At 44.9% G+C, this 16,878-nt stretch overlaps 1 protein-coding gene across 1 annotated transcript in view; it reads left to right on the forward strand.

The window, feature by feature from the left end:
* CEP128 (centrosomal protein 128) overlaps positions 1-16,878 on the forward strand; it is a 524,271-nt gene that overhangs the window by 182,083 nt on the left and 325,310 nt on the right. The gene's annotated exons all lie outside the window — the stretch shown is intronic.

Genomic DNA, 16,878 nt, shown 5'->3' on the forward strand with positions numbered 1-16,878 from the left:
ATCAAATCTAGCAAATACAGAGTCATAATAAGAAATTAAATCAAATAAAATCTGTTAACCCTGGGGGATGATAGATAACAAATTAGATGCCTTCATGGTGTCATCAGTTAACTGAAAGACGGCTAGTTCTAAGCCTTCAAGAAATTTAGATTCAACAAGTTTTAGATTTAAAAAAAAGGATTTAAAAAAAGATAGGTAATCGCTTTCTTACTAGTTTGACGTTGATGAAGAAAACGATAATCCTGAAGGACAGATCTGTGATATGACAGGACTTTCTAACACATTTAGTCGAGTCTCAGATATAAAAACAAAACCCAGATCAAAAGCCTAGATTAGGTCATGGGTTAACAATAACTTATTATTGAAGCAAGGGGCTTTGAACTGTTAACAAGGAACTGGTGTTGTAGCATCACATTTAGCATAATTTATTTATTTATTTATTGCATTTGTATCCCACATTATCCCAACTTTTTTGCGGGCTCAATGTGGCTTACAATTCATCGTGGATATGGGAAATAGAGGGGAACATACATTTATTATTAACAGAGAGTTTTGGATTAAATGATAGTAATAAAGCAAGAGATAGTATAAAACATTTCTGGATAAGTCAGAGGTTATACAGTTACATGTGTTGCTCTTTGTTGTATATCTTGTCGAAGAGATAGGTTTTCAATAGTTTACGGAAGTTTGTCAGTTCATAGACAGTTCCAATCACATAGAAAGATTCTTAGATTTGAAAGGTTACCACTACGTTTCTTAATAGATGCATTAAAGTTGCATTAGTTCTCTTTGGTGCCAAAAGTTTCTGTATGCAAACAAGGTTGAGGGCTTTGCATTCCCAGCTGGTGTTTGTGTATCTGGCTGCAGGGACACACCCTGATTATTTACTGATCCAAGGATGAAAGGTACATCTGACTTTAGAGCTTCTGGTATTCTCAAAAGTGTGCCTCTCAAATGTTCTGGGGTTTGTTTGTCCTTGCTCTCAGGCAGTGTAGACGGTTGCCCTGTATCAAAATTTTCTGGTTCTAAGGGAACATGAGACTTGCTTTCTTTGTCTGCTGTTTTTCCTGTGCGATGAAGCTACAATGTAGTAAATTTAAAACGAATCGGAGAAAATATTTCTTCACTCAACGTAGAGAGGTGTGGTAGCCGTGTTAGTCCACTCTTAAGGTTATCAATAGAAATCAAACAAAATGAAACATGGAAAAGAAAATTAGATGATACCTTTGCTTATTTCCGATCTGACGAAGAAGGGCAACCTTCGAAAGCTAATCAAGAAATGTATTAAGTTATGTCCAATAAAAAAGGTATCATCTTATTTTCTTTTCCATGTTTTATTTTGTTTGATTCACTCAACGTGTAATTAAACTCTGGAATTCGTTGCCAGAGAATGTGGTAAAGGCGGTTAGCTTAGCGGAGTTTAAAAAAGGTTTGGACGGCTTCCTAAAGGAAAAGTCCATAGACCGTTATTAAATGGACTTGGGGAAAATCCACTATTTTTGGGATAAGCAGTAATAAATGTTTTGTACATGTTTGGGATCTTGCCGGGTATTTGTGACCTGGATTGGCCACTGTTGGAAACAGGATGCTGGGCTCCATGGACCTTTGGTCTTTCCCAGTATGGCAATACTTATGTACTTATGACAGGCTAGTTTTCAGTTCTGCCGGAATATCCCTGTTCTGTGTCTCCCTTGCTCTAACGTTTAACTGACCTGGCTGTGTGGGAAGCAGAGGATTTGCCTTCCCTTGTTTGTTTAGCCTTCAGTTTTAATGAAGTTCATGAGCCACTATCTGAGAATTGACATAGCAAAGACACATGTCTGTTCGAGTAATAACCAGGGCCGCACACTTAGGTAGGTGTGGTCCATAGTCATGGCTGACATGTGCCCTATATTGTTTGTCTGCTGTATTCCCTAGTTTCTGCTTTAAGCTTTCTTATTACTACTACTACTATTTAGCATTTCTATAGCGCTACAAGGCATACGCAGCGCTGCAGAAACATAGAAGAAAGACAGTCCCTGCTCAAAGAGCTATGTAATAAAAGTGAGCCAAGTATAGGACAATCAAGCCATTGTGACATCACTGATGAGGTTGGCTCTTATTGGTGGCCTGAGGCATTATGACATCACAATATTAGCTCTGGTTACGATACTACTACTATTTAGCATTTCTATAGCGCTACAAGGCATACGCAGCGCTGCACAAACATAGAAGAAAGACAGTCCCTGCTTAAAGAGCTTACAATCTAATAGACAAAAAATAAATAAAGTAAGCAAATCAAATCAATTAATGTGAACGGGAAGGAAGAGAGGAGGGTAGGTGGAGGCGATTGGTTACAAGTGGTGTCCTTTAGAAATTCCTTCAGTTTCCCTAAGCTGTGAGGAAACCTCTTCATTTTCTAACGTGCCATTTCTTTGGTGCTCAACTACAGGAGAGGTTCTTTGCCTTCATTTTCAACATATTGTGTACTGTAATTTTCTGTCCGAGTAGCCTTTACATTCATACAGTCTGCGTCAGTTGCGTCAGTCAAAGGTGCAGAGCATGCCTGTTTCTCATCTACCAGGGCCTTATCTGCCTGCATTCTGTTAATTAACAGACAGGCAATTGTGTCGGCTTTGTTTGTTCTGACACAGTGCTCTGGAGGTTTGTCTCAGGAAGACCTTGAGTCTCTGATTCAGCAATTATTCCTTTCTGACTAGGATTCAGATCCAAAGGACTAAATAATTCCGAGGTGCTCTACTTGTTGCATTGATTCATTGTATAACAATTGGGTAAATCGCATTCTTTTTATTATCACTCTCTTATAACAGCACATTAGTCTCTGTTAGCATTCAAACCTGAGTTTTTAAATCTGCAATCCTTTTCTTTTGCTTGTGACTGCTAATTGAGCTGATACATCTGCAATCTGTTTATCTTTTTACTCAATTTCTGCAAGTGCAAATACTAATTTTTCTCTTGCCTGCCCATTCTGAGATTATGGTCTTGAACAGTTTCAGATTTTCCTCACACAGTTTCAGCTTCCCATCTCTGCAGGAGAGAGCGGTAGAGGAAAACCCACTCCAACCTTCCGACTTCTTTAAGTTCTGCCTCCTGCTTCCCCAGGTTCAGAGCTTGAATTGCAGCTTTAATCCCTTCAGAGGTTATTTCTGCATTGAACCCAGGATCTGCCCACTCTTCTGTGATTTTGGCTATAAGAACCGCCATAAGAGCCGCCATAAGAACCCTCTGGGATGGTGCCCCCTTTCTTATTCTGCCCTTTAATACCCCACCTGAAGTTAAACATGACTTTGTGAACTGTCTATCAAGAAAAAATATCCACCTGACATCATTCCCTTCCGATACCATTTGATCTAGATTGTACCTTGTGGGTTTCTTTGTATTTTTGGATGACAAATGTGCATAGACTTACAAACACACTTTCACCCAGGAAGTAGGGGTACCACAAGGATCAATACTGTCACCTATTCTGTTCAATATCTACTTCAAGCCACTAGCTGAGCTGATTCGGTCAATGGACACTCAGTTCTACATCTATGCGGATGATATGCAGCTACTCATACCCATTGAACCTGACTTACCTATGGCCCTGAATGAACTGATTACCTGTCTAACATCAATTCTAGAATGGGCTAAACTCAACAAACTTTGCCTGAACCCAAGTAAAACTGAGCTTCTCTGGGTCCCTAACACAAGTGGATACATACCTGACATGAAAATCCCTTTTGGGAAGTATGAACTCCCCCTCAAATCACAAGTCAGGAACCTTGGAATACAGTTATATTCAACACTTACTCTGATTCCCCAAATCCAAGCTGCTTCTACTATTTGCGACAGGTACGCTGCCTCTCTCCTTACATTGAGAAGGCAAATCTTATCCCAGTTGTGCATACCACGGTAACATCAAGACTGGATTACTGCAATGCACTATAGAATGGTCTGACTACAAAGGGCCTGCACCAGCTCCAGTTGATTCAGAATGCAGCAGCAAGATTCATAGAAGGTTGCAAGCGACGTGACCACATCACACCATTTTTGCAAAAACTTCATTGGCTACCAGTACAATACAGAGCTAAATTTAAAACTCTTATGTCTGACCTTCAAGGCCCTGAAAGGAAATGGCCTCGAGTATCTGAAGAATAGGATGATCCTCCACACACCGCCAAGGACACTAAGATTCTCCCGAGGACTTTCACTAACCACACCCTCTCCAAAAGACATTACACGATGTGATACCCACAAGCAAGCCTTCTCTGGAGTAGCCCCCACACTCTGGAATGCACTGCCTGAAAGGCTCCGCTTAACACAAGACTCTCTCTACTTCAGGAAGCAGGTGAAAGCTTGGCTCTTCAACCAAGCCTTTAATGGAAGAAGTAACTAACTTGTTAGTCTCACTCACACACACAAGGATTGACTCGGGCTGCACATACTCAGTGTTGCCAGGTGGGCGGTTTTACCGCCCAATTGGGCGGTTTTCCGCGACCCGCCGCGGGAAATTTTTGCCCGCGGCGGGTTGCGGTTTTTTGGGCGGTTTTTTAAGCTTCCAGGCGGCTTTTTGGGCGGCTTTTTGATTTTTTTCGGCCGCGGGGGGCGGGGTTAGTGACGTTTTTGGGCGGGGTTAGTGACGTTTTGGGCGGGGCCGATGACGTGGGAGGCGGGGCCGATGACGTGGGAGGCGGGGCCGATGACGGGGAGGCGGGGCCGATGACGGGGAGGCGGGCCCGATGACGTCGGAGGCGGGGCTGATGACGGGGAGGCGGGCCCGATGACATGGGAGGCGGGGCCGGTGACGGCGGGGGCGGGGCCGGTGACGCGGGGGTGGGGGTGTCAGGGGCGGGGTTTGTGTTTGGGCGGGTTTTGGGCTGGTTTCTGGCCCGGATTGGGCTGGAAAAAAAAATTCTACCTGGCAACCCTGCACATACTGCAGCAGGACATGTTTATCCACTCCTACCCTAGCTGAGATAACATTTAACCATCTCTCTGACCTCATGTGCAACTTTCTTTAAATCAATCACCTTACTTTCTAACTCTTCCTACTTTCTTACCCTTCTATATGTTACATCTTTGCTTTACCCTTTGCTATCAATTATAATGTCCTAGTACATATTGTGTTGACATTGTAAGTAGTATATTATGCCATACTTTCTATTGTTTTTGAATATTTTTACTGTTGTAAATGTCTATTGCTCATGCTCGATCTATCCTTACTGTACACCTCCTAGAATGAAGTCCTTCAAAAAGGCGGTAAATAAATCCTAATATATAAAATAAATAAAAATAGATACTTTTAATATGATGCCAGCAGAATGATCAGCTCACACAGCTTCTGGTTATAGATGGATGGTATTCAGGGCAGTCCCTAACCTCTCGTGCACGGGGAGGGGGCAACAAAGGTTGTGTTCTTCAGAGATTTGCAGCTGTATCTCCACAGTGCACAGAGATGGAATATCAGGGAAAAAAGCCAAAGAAAAGAAAGAAAAAAGCTCCAGAGAAGTTTCCTTCTAAAATACCAGTGCATAGTGCGGTTATATTCTTGCTCTGTCCAGCCCAGGTGGGGCTGGACCTGACCAGAATGACTAATCAAATATGCACAGATGAACAGAGCCCAGCCAGGATAACATGCACATCCACAGAAAAAAAGAAATGTTTCTCTCCTTCAGTTATCTTGCTGCACCATATGCCTGGAATAGACTTCCTGAGCCGGTACGTCAAGCTCCATCTCTGGCCGTCTTCAAATCTAAGCTAAAAGCCCACCTTTTTGATGCTGCTTTTAACTCCTAACCCTTATTCACTTGTTCAGAACCCTCATTTTATCATCCTCACTTTAAGATTCCCTTATCTCTTGTTTGTCCTGTTTGCCTGTCCTAATTAGATTGTAAGCTCTGTCGAGCAGGGACTGTCTCTTCATGTTCAAGTGTACAGCGTTGCGTACATCTAGAAGAGCTATAGAAATGATAAGTACTAATAGTAGTAGTCTTTGGGATTCCGGAATCTTGCTACTATGGGATTCCGGAATCTTGCTATTCTTTGGGATTCTGCATGGAATCTTGCTACTCTTTGTCCTAATTAGATTGTGAGCTCTGACGAGCAGGGACTGCCTTTTCATGTTCAAGTGTACAGTGCTGCGTAAGTCTAGTAGCGCTATAGAAATGATAAGTAGTAGTAGTAGTTTTAGGGATTCCAGAATCTTGCTACTCTTTCTGCACAGAATCTTGCTACACTTTGGGATTCCGGAATCTTGCTACTCTCTGGGATTCTGCACAGAATCTTGTTACACTTTGAGATTCCGGAATCTTGCTACTCTTTGTCCTTATCCCTTATGTGTGCTGTTTGTCTGTACTGATTAGATTGTAAGCTCTGTCGAGCAGGGACTGTCTCTTCATGTTCAAGTGTACGGCGCTGCATAAGTCTAGTAGCACTATAGAAATGAAAAGTAGTAGTCTTTGGGATTCCGGAATCTTGCTACTCTTTGGGATTCCACACAGAATCTTGCTACTATGGGATTCCGGAATCTTGCTATTCTTTGGGATTCTGCATGGAATCTTGCTACTCTTTGTCCTAATTAGATTGTAAGCTCTGTCGAGCAGGGACTGTCTCTTCATGTTCAAGTGTACAGTGCTGCTTACGTCTAGTAGCGTTATAGAAATGATAAGTAGTAGTAGTAGTAGTGATAAGCAAGAGTGAAGGTCTCTGGCTATGGCAGGGGGATTCAGAGGCAAAGCGGTGTAAACATGGGCATGTCAGGTAGGAAAAACAGGTGTAAGGCCAAAAGGTAAGGCCTTGGATTCCTAGGCGAGAGGCCTCTAGAATGACTGATTCACTGCTATGTGAGCCCAATTTCCGCTGACAAAAGCAGGTTTGTTCCATTGTGATCAGAGCTCCGTAGGTAAAGGAAAAGGATTGCAACAGAGTGTCTTGCCAAAATACTGCTTATTGTCTATTGTCTAAATATGATTTAAATCAATCCAGAACTGTATGTGTAACAGCAATACTTTGAAGCTAGGAAAACAAAGAATGGTATGATTAGCAAGGTCTGAAGCCTGCTGAGAAGTCCGTAGATATAAAGAGTACTTGCTTATTTTGAGCAAAATTAACCTGAATGAATGCAGTTATACCTCTAAGTGCTGTGATGTGAACGAAAACCAATTTGGTTTGGATGAAGAACGCGAGTTTGATCAATGAATGATTTTAATTGTTGTGCCACTATTGATTCAGCAGTCTTTCAAGTAAATAGTAAATTAGCTCTAGTTCTAAATCTGGTAAGTGAATAATCCTTACTGTTAGGATCCTTTAGTGTAGGGCAAACATATGCTGATTTCTAGAGGTCACCAGGATAGTTAAAAAAACAAAACAAAACTCTGTTTTTCTGTGCCTGAGGTTACATGGCTGTTTTGAAGTAACAAGGATAATACAATGATTTCAAGATCCTTTTCCTGGATCGTGACTCCTAATATGGAACCCTTCCTTATCATCCCTTCTGACCGGTCCAGATGTGTAGGTATTCCTTCTCCTGCCAGCAGATGGAGACACAGAACAGCAGAACTAATGAGATCATCTTTTAAGTATCTTGTGCAATCTGTCACCAGTTAGTATTTCTCAGTCTCCAGCTGATTGCAGCGAGGCATCCTTTGTAGTCTGTGCAGCTGATCTAGTAGACCTTGCCTAGGAGAGTTGATTTTGGAGCTGAAGCAATTGGATTTTGCCCCTTTTGGGTAGTATTAAGAGTAAGCAAGGGTAAAGGCTTGGACTATTAAATCCTGTTGGGCCAGGTTCCTTCCTACCCCACCTCCACTGAAGCTCCTTAAAGGATTTCTGTCTGCGTTGCATGTGCATCAGTCCTTACTACTACTACTACTACTTAGCATTTCTATAGCGCTGCCAGGGTTACACAGCGCTGTACAAGTTTAACATGGGGAAGGATAGTCCCTGCTCAGGAGAGCTTACAATCTAAAGGTTACAAACTATATAGTCAGTGTAGGTAGCTTACAATCTAAAGGTTATACACTAAGTAGCTTACAATCTAGAGGTTACAAACTATGTAGTCAGTGTAGGTAACATGAATGGGGAAGGTGGTTAGGCGCCAAAGGCAAGGGAGAAAAGATGGGCTTTGAGTAAGGACTTGAAGATGGGCAGGGAGGGCGCATGGCGTATGGGCTCGGGAAGTCTGTTCTAGGCATAAGGTGATGCGAGGCAGAAGGGGCGGAGTCTGGAGTTAGCGGTGGTAGAGAAGGGTACAGATAGGAGTGATTTGTCCTGAGAGCGGAGGTTACGAGTGGGAACATACGGGGAGAGGAGGGCAGAGAGGTAGTGGGGGGCTGCAGATTCAGTGCACTTGAAGGTCAATAGGAGAAGCTTAAACTGTATACGGTAGCGGATTGGGAGCCAGTGAAGCGTCTTGAGGAGAGGGGTGATATGAGAGTATTGGTTCACGCGGTAGATAAGACATGCGGCGGAATTTTGGACAGATTGAAGGAGGAGGTCCTTGAGAACCTGTCCCAGGGACAAAATTTGGCTGAATACAAAACAAAATGAGAGAGAGGTTGGCAGGCATGATACTTGTAGTATCGAGCCTTGTATGCAGGTGGATGAGACGATTTACTTTGCAACCCACACTAGGCTGCTGGAACCAGAGGTTGATTATGTAGGTGGCACAGCCTGCAACATGCATGGTGGGTCCTGGAGAGCGTAGTTTGCACTGTGTGCTGTGTGGTGGCCACTGTACAGCGACTTCAAAAAGCTAATGCCATAAATGCTAAGAAGAGCGCATCAGCGTGGCTCCTGCAGCTGGCATAGCTCCCATATCTGTGCAGTCTGAATTGAGGTTCCACACGATATTGAGGTGAGCTGTGGTCCGATGGAGGATCCAGTTTTGGTGGGAACTGCCATTTTAAGTACAATGATCATGGAACCATTTCAAGCAAGGCCCCCTGTGCTGAACCTGGAGGAGGTGCATGAGATTACTGAAGGGGTCAATAATATGGCACGAAGTTAGGTAGCTGAACAAAAATGGTAGAGGTTTGTGCTTAAGACGTATGAGAAGAGACTGGAGGACTTGAATATGTAAACGGATATGTGCTCACTTAGCGAAGTTAAGTTCTGGAATTCGTTGCCGGAGGATGCAGTGACAGCAGTTAGCATATCTGGGTTTAAAAAAGATTTGGACAAGTCCCTGGAGGAAAAAATCCATAGTCTGCTTTTGAGACAGACATGGGAAGCAGCTGTTTGCTCTGGGATTAGTACCATGGAATGTTGCTACTAACTGGGTTTCTTCCAGGTACTTGTGACCTGGGATTGGCCACTGTTGGAAACAGGATGCTGGGCTTGATGGACCTTCGGTCGTCCCAGTATGGCAACACTTATGTACTTGGGATTCTGAATGGAATCTTGCTACTGTTTGGGGTTCTACATGGAATGTTGCTACACTTTGAAATTCTGCATGGAATCTTGTTATTCTTTAGAATTCTAGAATCTTGCTACTCTTTGGGGTTCTACATGGAATGTTGCTACTATTTCAGTTTCTGCCAGGTACTTGTGAGCTGGGATTGGCCACTGTTGGAAACAGGATACTGGGCTAGATGGACCATTGGTCTGACCCAGTATGGCTATTCTTATGTTCTTATCCAATGCCACAAATGATCATTACGCCTGCCTCTGGATTTCAGATTCTGAGGACATTAAACCCATATGTTTCAAATATGGTATGACTCCCCCAAGTGGACAATTGACAGTCACTAGTGGGATTGGTTTGAGAGGGCATGTTCTGGTGTAAGCCCTCTTTGCTGAGTTTATTCAGGCATTCAGCAAGTTCTTCTGCTCTTGACTGGCAGGCAACGTAGGAGATCCAGGTGATCTCAGGATCAGTAACCCAGTATGGTTATTCTTTTGTTCTTATTGAATTTGAAAACTAGGGTACTGGCTTTGTGCACCTCACTTATCACTGTGACTATCTGACAGCTAGAAAGATTCAGTGGCTGAAAGCCTAGTAATGCAGTGGGTATTCTTCAAATTGCATGAGTTAATTATCATCTTCAGTTCTTCAAGGAGTTAATTGATGTGAGCTGATGCATCTTGGCAGGTTTTCATTATCTGTTTTCAGGTAACAGAATTTGGTAGCAAAAACTGTAGCCCAGAGAGAGTAAACAGACATTGGCTGGTCTCTTATAAGATTAATGGGGGTTGGAAATGAGAAGCTGGAGTGACTATCCTGCTTGTCACTGAAGTAGTAATGATAAAGAACTCCCTTGTGCAAAACAAAAAAACAGATGTATCCAGTGGTGTGCTGGTAAATTTTTAACAACAGGCTCTCTCCCCGGTCCACCTCTGCGCCCTCCCCCCCGTCCACCCTTGCGCCCCCCCCCCCCCCCCCCCCCGTCCACCTCTGCGCCGCCCCAAAATTGCAGAGCTGGCTATAGCCGGGGGCGGCGGCAATGCATTGCTCTCGCCAGGAAAAAAAAATTAAATGATCCCAGGTTCCAATCTAATTCATGTTTAATGTGGGATAAAATGCCATAAATAAGTAAATAAATATAAACTTTTAATGTTGAGCACCCGATTCTCAAAGTGGACATATTCCAAACACTATAATGAAAATAAAATGATTTTTTTTCTACCTTTGTTGTCTGGTGACTGTTTTTCTGATCATGCTGGCCCAGTATCCGATTCTGCTGCTATCTGTTCTCTTAACTCCGTTCCCAGGGCTTCCTTTCCATTTATTTTTTTCCTTTCTTCTTCATTTCTGGTCCTCAACTTCTGCCTATTTTCTTCATCCATATGCAGTTTTTCTCCTCTCTTCCTTTCCCCTCATCTCATCTCCTTCCTCACTCTTCCCTCCCCTCCATCCATGTCCAGCATTTCTTCTCTCTCCCCTCCTCTCCCCTGCCCTCTATCCACCCATGTCCAGCGACCCTCCTCTCCCCTGCCCTCCATCCACCCATGTCCAGTGACCCTTCTCTCCCCCTGCCCTGCATGCACCCAGCGACCCTCCCCTGCCCTCCATGCACCCATACCCAGTGACCCTCCTCTCCCCTACCCTCCATCCACCCATGTCCAGCGACCCTCCTCACCCCTGCCCTCCATCCACCCATGTCCAGCGACCCTTCTCTCCCCCTGCCCTGTATGCACCCAGCGACCCTCCCCTGCCCTCCATGCACCCATACCCGGTGACCCTCCTCTCCCCTGCCCTCCATCCACCCATGTCCAGTGACCCTCCTCTCCCCTGCCCTGCATGCACCTATATACCCAGCGACCCTTCTCTCCCCTGCCCTGCATGCACCCATACCCAGTGACCCTCCTTTCTCCTGCCCTCCATCCACCCAATCCAGCAGTGACCCTCCTCTCCCCTGCCCTCCATCCACCCATGTCCGGTGACCCTCCTCTCCCCTGCCCTGCATGCACCTATATACCCAGCGACCCTTCTCTCCCCTGCCCTGCATGCACCCATACCCAGTGACCCTCCTTTCCCCTGCCCTCCATCCACCCAATCCAGCAGTGACCCTCCTCTCCCCTACCCTCCATCCACCCATACCCAGCGACGACCCTTCTCTCCCCTCCATGATCCACCCATGCCCAGCGACTCCCTAGTTCTCTCCCCTGCCACCTCCTCCCGAGTTGTTAATAGAATTCTCCTCCCTCCCTCCCGTCACCGATCTGACTCCTTTAATTCTTCGGGGCAGGCAGTCTTGCCTGCCCGCTGCAAGCACTGACTCAGTCCCCCGCTGGCGCTGCCAGTTCGCGCTTCAAAATGGCCGCCGAGACTTACAAGGGCGAAGTCTCGCGAGGCCGCCTCTGGAAGTCTCGGCGGCCATTTTTAAAGCGCGAACCTGCAGCGCCAGCAGGGAAGAGTCAGCACTTGCAGCGGGCAGGCAAGACTGCCTGCCCTGAAGAATTCGTCAGGTCGGTGATGTGAGGGAAGAGGGAGGGAGGAGAGCCGGCTCACGGGTTTCAACAACCGGCTCGCAAGAGCCCAGCAAAGTTAACAAGCGGCTCTTGCGAGCCGGTGCGAGCCGGCTCCAGCACACCACTGGATGTATCGCTCCTAAAATAAATTTTTGTGTAGATCCTCTCAGTTGTCCAAGCCGTGGTGCTCCCGCACGTAATGCTCCTTGGGCAATCAGGAACTATCAGCCTACCATAAGGGGCTCTCATTTGATAAAGAAGAGCAGTGGATGGACCTTTTTCTGTTTCATAGGCTGAGTTGCTAAATATTGTCATAATAGACCAGTGGCTGAGGGCTAGATGCACAAAACCTAACGAGCCAGCAACATGGTTTTTACACTAGCACTAGCTGGTTTAGCATGCACGTAGTACAGCGAGACATGCACAGAACAGTTCATCAAGCTCTTTTCCTGTCATGGTAGCAGCTAACGAAAATTATATGCAAAGTTATTATAATGAGCTAATTGCTATACAGATGTGCATCAAAGCGATGCACAGAAGCAATCCCTGCCTTTACTGTGGAAAATTTACGGAAGGTCTGGAGCTATCGGTCCTGACAGTTCTTTATGGTTGCAAGGATCCTCTGCCACTCCTGCGGGAGGAGAAGGACCCGCATGCTGGAGCAGGGAGATCGCTGACCACGGTGGAGGGGAGATAGGGAAGATTTAAGTGCCCCAGGAATGCAATTTAAAAAGGGCTGTGTGAGTCAAACAGCACCAAAGAAAAGGAAACCTCCCCAAAAGGAAAGGACAGCTAGAAGTAAACAAGAGGTCATGGCTCCTGTTGTGAAGTTATTTCCTCTGGCACTGTGAAAAGAAAGTTGAATGACGCTATACACCGGCTTTCATACATGCAGCTTTTTTGCATGCATGAAAGCCGTATACAAGCGTCGCTCTCAGCATGTGCAGAGCAGCCACGCTTAGCGATTGACTGTTCTGCGCATGCTTAGCTGACCGACTGGCTTCCCCCCATCGAGCTGCTCTCTGCTTTTGTGAGCAGCTTATTTGCATGTGATTCGCTTTGGAAATCAGTCTGCATTTCCAAATCGGTAGTTTTGACCGAGGTGGAAAAACAAGAGCGATTCTTTACGGGGACCTTTGTGCATCTGGGTCTTTTACTGTTGTGTTTTTGAAACAAAAAGCCCTAAACATTTCGTTATTTGAGGGTTCTGTCCTCTGAGTTTCCAGTGCCCCAGGGACCAGGGTCTCCAAGGAAGTGATCATGAGGTAGCTTGGGCCCCCTGTGCTACTGCCAGGCAGGCTCTGGGAAACTCATTCACTCACATGGGAAATCTGTTTGGAATGATATGCACTCGATCTGCAGCCCCTCCTTACCTCTCTACCCTCATCTCCCCTTACGTTCCTACCTGTAACCTCTGCTCTCAAGACAAATCCCTCCTTTCAGTACCCTTCTCCACCACCGCCAACTCCAGGCTCCGCCCTTTCTGCCTCGCCTCACCCCATGCTTGGAATAAACTCCCTGAGCCCATACGCCAGGCCCCCTCCCTGCCCATCTTCAAATCCTTACTCAAAGCCCACCTCTTCAATGTCGCCTTTAGCACCTAACCACCATACCTCTATTCAGGAAATCTAGCCTGCCCCAACTTGACATTTCGTCCTTTAGATTGTAAGCTCCTTCGAGCAGGGACTGTCCTTCTTTGTTAAACTGTACAGCGCTGCGTAACCCTAGAAGCGCTCTAGAAATGTTAAGTAGTAGTAGTAATTGGGATTCCGGAATCTTGTAACTCTTTAGGATTCCAGAATCTTCCGAACTTTTGGGCAGACTTGTATGGTCTGTGTCCTGAGCATGGCAAGGACAAATCAAACTTGGGTATAAGTATCACATACCATGTAAAATGAGTTTATCTTGCTGGGCAGATTGGATGGACCGTACAGGTCTTTATCTGCCATCATTTACTATGTTACTCTCTGGGGTTCTACGTGGAATGTTGCTACTAACAAACTCCCTGAGCCCATACGCCAGGCCCCCTCCCTGCCCATCTTCAAATCCTTGCTCAAAGCCCACCTGTTCAATGTCGCCTTCAGCACCTAACCACCTACTTCTATTCAAGAAATCTAGACTTCCCCAACTTGACATTTCGTCCTTTAGATTGTAAGCTCCTTTGAGGGACTGTCCTTTTTTGTTAAACTGTACAGCGCTGCGTAACCCTAGTAGCGCTCTAGAAATGTCAAGTAGTAGTAGTAGTAGTAGTAGACATGTTTCAGATACAGTTCTGTAGTTTTTAAACATAAGGGTAAAATTCTGATCATCCGCTTTAGCTAATGCCACTTGGGGATGGTAAAAGTAATATTCTCTGAGTCTTAGAAGTGTTTCTCTTACCAGTACCCCCACGTACCTACGCAGAATTAAAGGGCCGGCAATTTTCAGCCAGTCCATTGAGCTATCTGAATGAATGCTTAATAATAAACACAGCTGTGAAGTGAGATACAGTATTGGATTCAGAACGGCCCTTTGTGTTCCAGCACATTTCGGCAGCTGCATGCCATCCCACTGCTCCTTGCCTTTAATGACACGTCTGCGCAGCGCATCTGCTGGTGCTGGTGCACCTGTTTCCTCTCTTCTGGAAACTAAATTAATAAAGACAACAAAAGCAACATTCATATATATTTTTAAAATATGTACCTCATGTCTTTACTGCTTTTACCAGTTCCGTGGTGATGACTAATGCCTCCTAGCAAAAGTGAGCACTTCCTTGCTATTAAAGGGTACAGGAGAATACGTTGGGTCAGTTCTTTTATAAATCTCCCCTCTCCTATTTCCATCAGTTTTGTGCCACCCTGCTGCTGACCTCCTGTCCATCCCTCTAGTGATAAATTGTTGTCTTCCTGCACCTGCTCCAGCTAGACATGATTTTACCCGTCGCAGGGCTTTTTTCTTTTATCTCCTTTGCTTTGAAATAGTTTTACCAAAAGATATTAGAGGAGAATCTTGTTCTTTTAAGTTTAAAGCCTAGTTGAAAGCATAGAGGGGCATCTTCGATATGATGTCTAAATCTGACTCTGGACGTTTTGCTGAAAACGTCTAAAAATTGAGTAGTGAACATGGCCATTTTCAAACTAAGAAACGTCTTGTCTTTTTTTCTTTGAAAATGGCCATTTCCTAGACATTGTTGTGCTTAGTATGTCTATCTTTTTGGACCATTAAAAAAAAAAAAAAGTCCAAGTGAAAAATGCACAAAATGAAGTCATGCCACATCCAGCTTTCCTAGTGGACTGTCCACATAGGCGTCCCACCAGAGCAGTGGGGCACTCTAGGGGCCACTTCAGTGGACTTCAAATAAAAGAGACATGCATCTCACTGTTACCCCTTTATATTGTATGGTGAGCCCTTCAAAACCCATGAAAAACCTACCCTTAGGCTGCAGGTGTCACCTATATGTGGATACAGTGGGGGGGGGGGGGGGGGGGGTTGGGGGGCTGACACTTTCCACCACAGGTGTAATAGAGTGGATTATGGGCCTGGGCCGCCTTCTCTACAGTGCACTGCACTGACCACTAGGCTGTTCGACGGACCTGCCTGCTACTCTAACATCTGGAGCTGTCATAGAGGCTGGTATGTACTACATAAGTACATAAGTACATAAGTAGTGCCATACTGGGAAAGACCAAAGGTCCATCTAGCCCAGCATCCTGTCACCGAAAGTGGCCAATCCAGGTCAAGGGCACCTGGCACGCTCCCCAAACGTAAAAACATTCCAGACAAGTTATACCTAAAAATGCTGAATTTTTCCAAGTCCATTTAATAGCGGTCTATGGACTTGTCCTTTAGGAATCTATCTAACCCGTTTTTAAACTCCGTCAAGCTAACCGCCCGTACCACGTTCTCCGGCAACGAATTCCAGAGTCTAATTACACGTTGGGTGAAGAAAAATTTTCTCCGATTCGTTTTAAATTTACCACACTGTAGCTTCAACTCATGCCCTCTAGTCCTAGTATTTTTGGATAGCGTGAACAGTCGCTTCACATCCACCCGATCCATTCCACTCATTATTTTATACACTTCTATCATATCTCCCCTCAGCCGTCTCTTCTCCAAGCTGAAAAGCCCTAGCCTTCTCAGCCTCTCTTCATAGGAAAGTCGTCCCATCCCCACTATCATTTTCGTCGCCCTTCGCTGTACCTTTTCCAATTCTACTATATCTTTTTTGAGATACTGTTTCATTTACATCTTTGTGGGGTGCAAGGGGGTCAGTGACCACTGAAGGAATAAGGGGGTGTCATTCCTTTATTCCTGGAGTGCTCGTCTGATCATTTAGGGCACTTTTGATAAAACAGGTCTAGACCAAAACGTCCAACTTATAGCCCTGGATGTTTTTGTTTTGTTCCACTATGGCCAAAAGACGTCCAAGTATTAGGCATGCTCAGATCACGCCCTCAACACACCCATGACACACCCCCTTGTGGTTTGAACGCACTTCTGTCGGACTTCATAGAAAAATGTCTAAAAATTGGTTTTGAAAATACCAATGTTTGTGTGAGGAAAATCTTCAAAAATGCAGATTTATGCCACTTCTTGGACATTTTTCTCTTTTGAAAATGAGCCCCATAGTAAATGACGGCAGATGAAGACCTGTGTGGTCTATCCAGTCTGCCCAACTAGGCAGCTAGAGTTGTACCTGCCGTTCTGTGCAGGTTTACATCCCCTCTGTGTCTTGCTAAAAGTGTGAATATCATTTAGGTTTAGGTTGAATTCCATTCCCTTTCTGTCTAGGGATCCTCTGTGTTTATTCCATGCATTCTTGAATTCCATCACTGTTTTTATCTCCACTACCTCCACTGAGAAGGTATTTCTGGTTTTTTTCCTCTTACCTTTGAGATTGCATTTTGGCCTCTTGTTCAGAGTTTAGATGGGAGATTTTAGGCTCTCTGCTTTTTTGCTCTATGTCTCAATTATATTTGTATAAGGTACTTACTATGTATTAGTTTC

The sequence above is a fragment of the Microcaecilia unicolor genome, chromosome 9, assembly GCF_901765095.1.
Source record: "Microcaecilia unicolor chromosome 9, aMicUni1.1, whole genome shotgun sequence".
Taxonomy (NCBI): domain Eukaryota; kingdom Metazoa; phylum Chordata; class Amphibia; order Gymnophiona; family Siphonopidae; genus Microcaecilia; species Microcaecilia unicolor.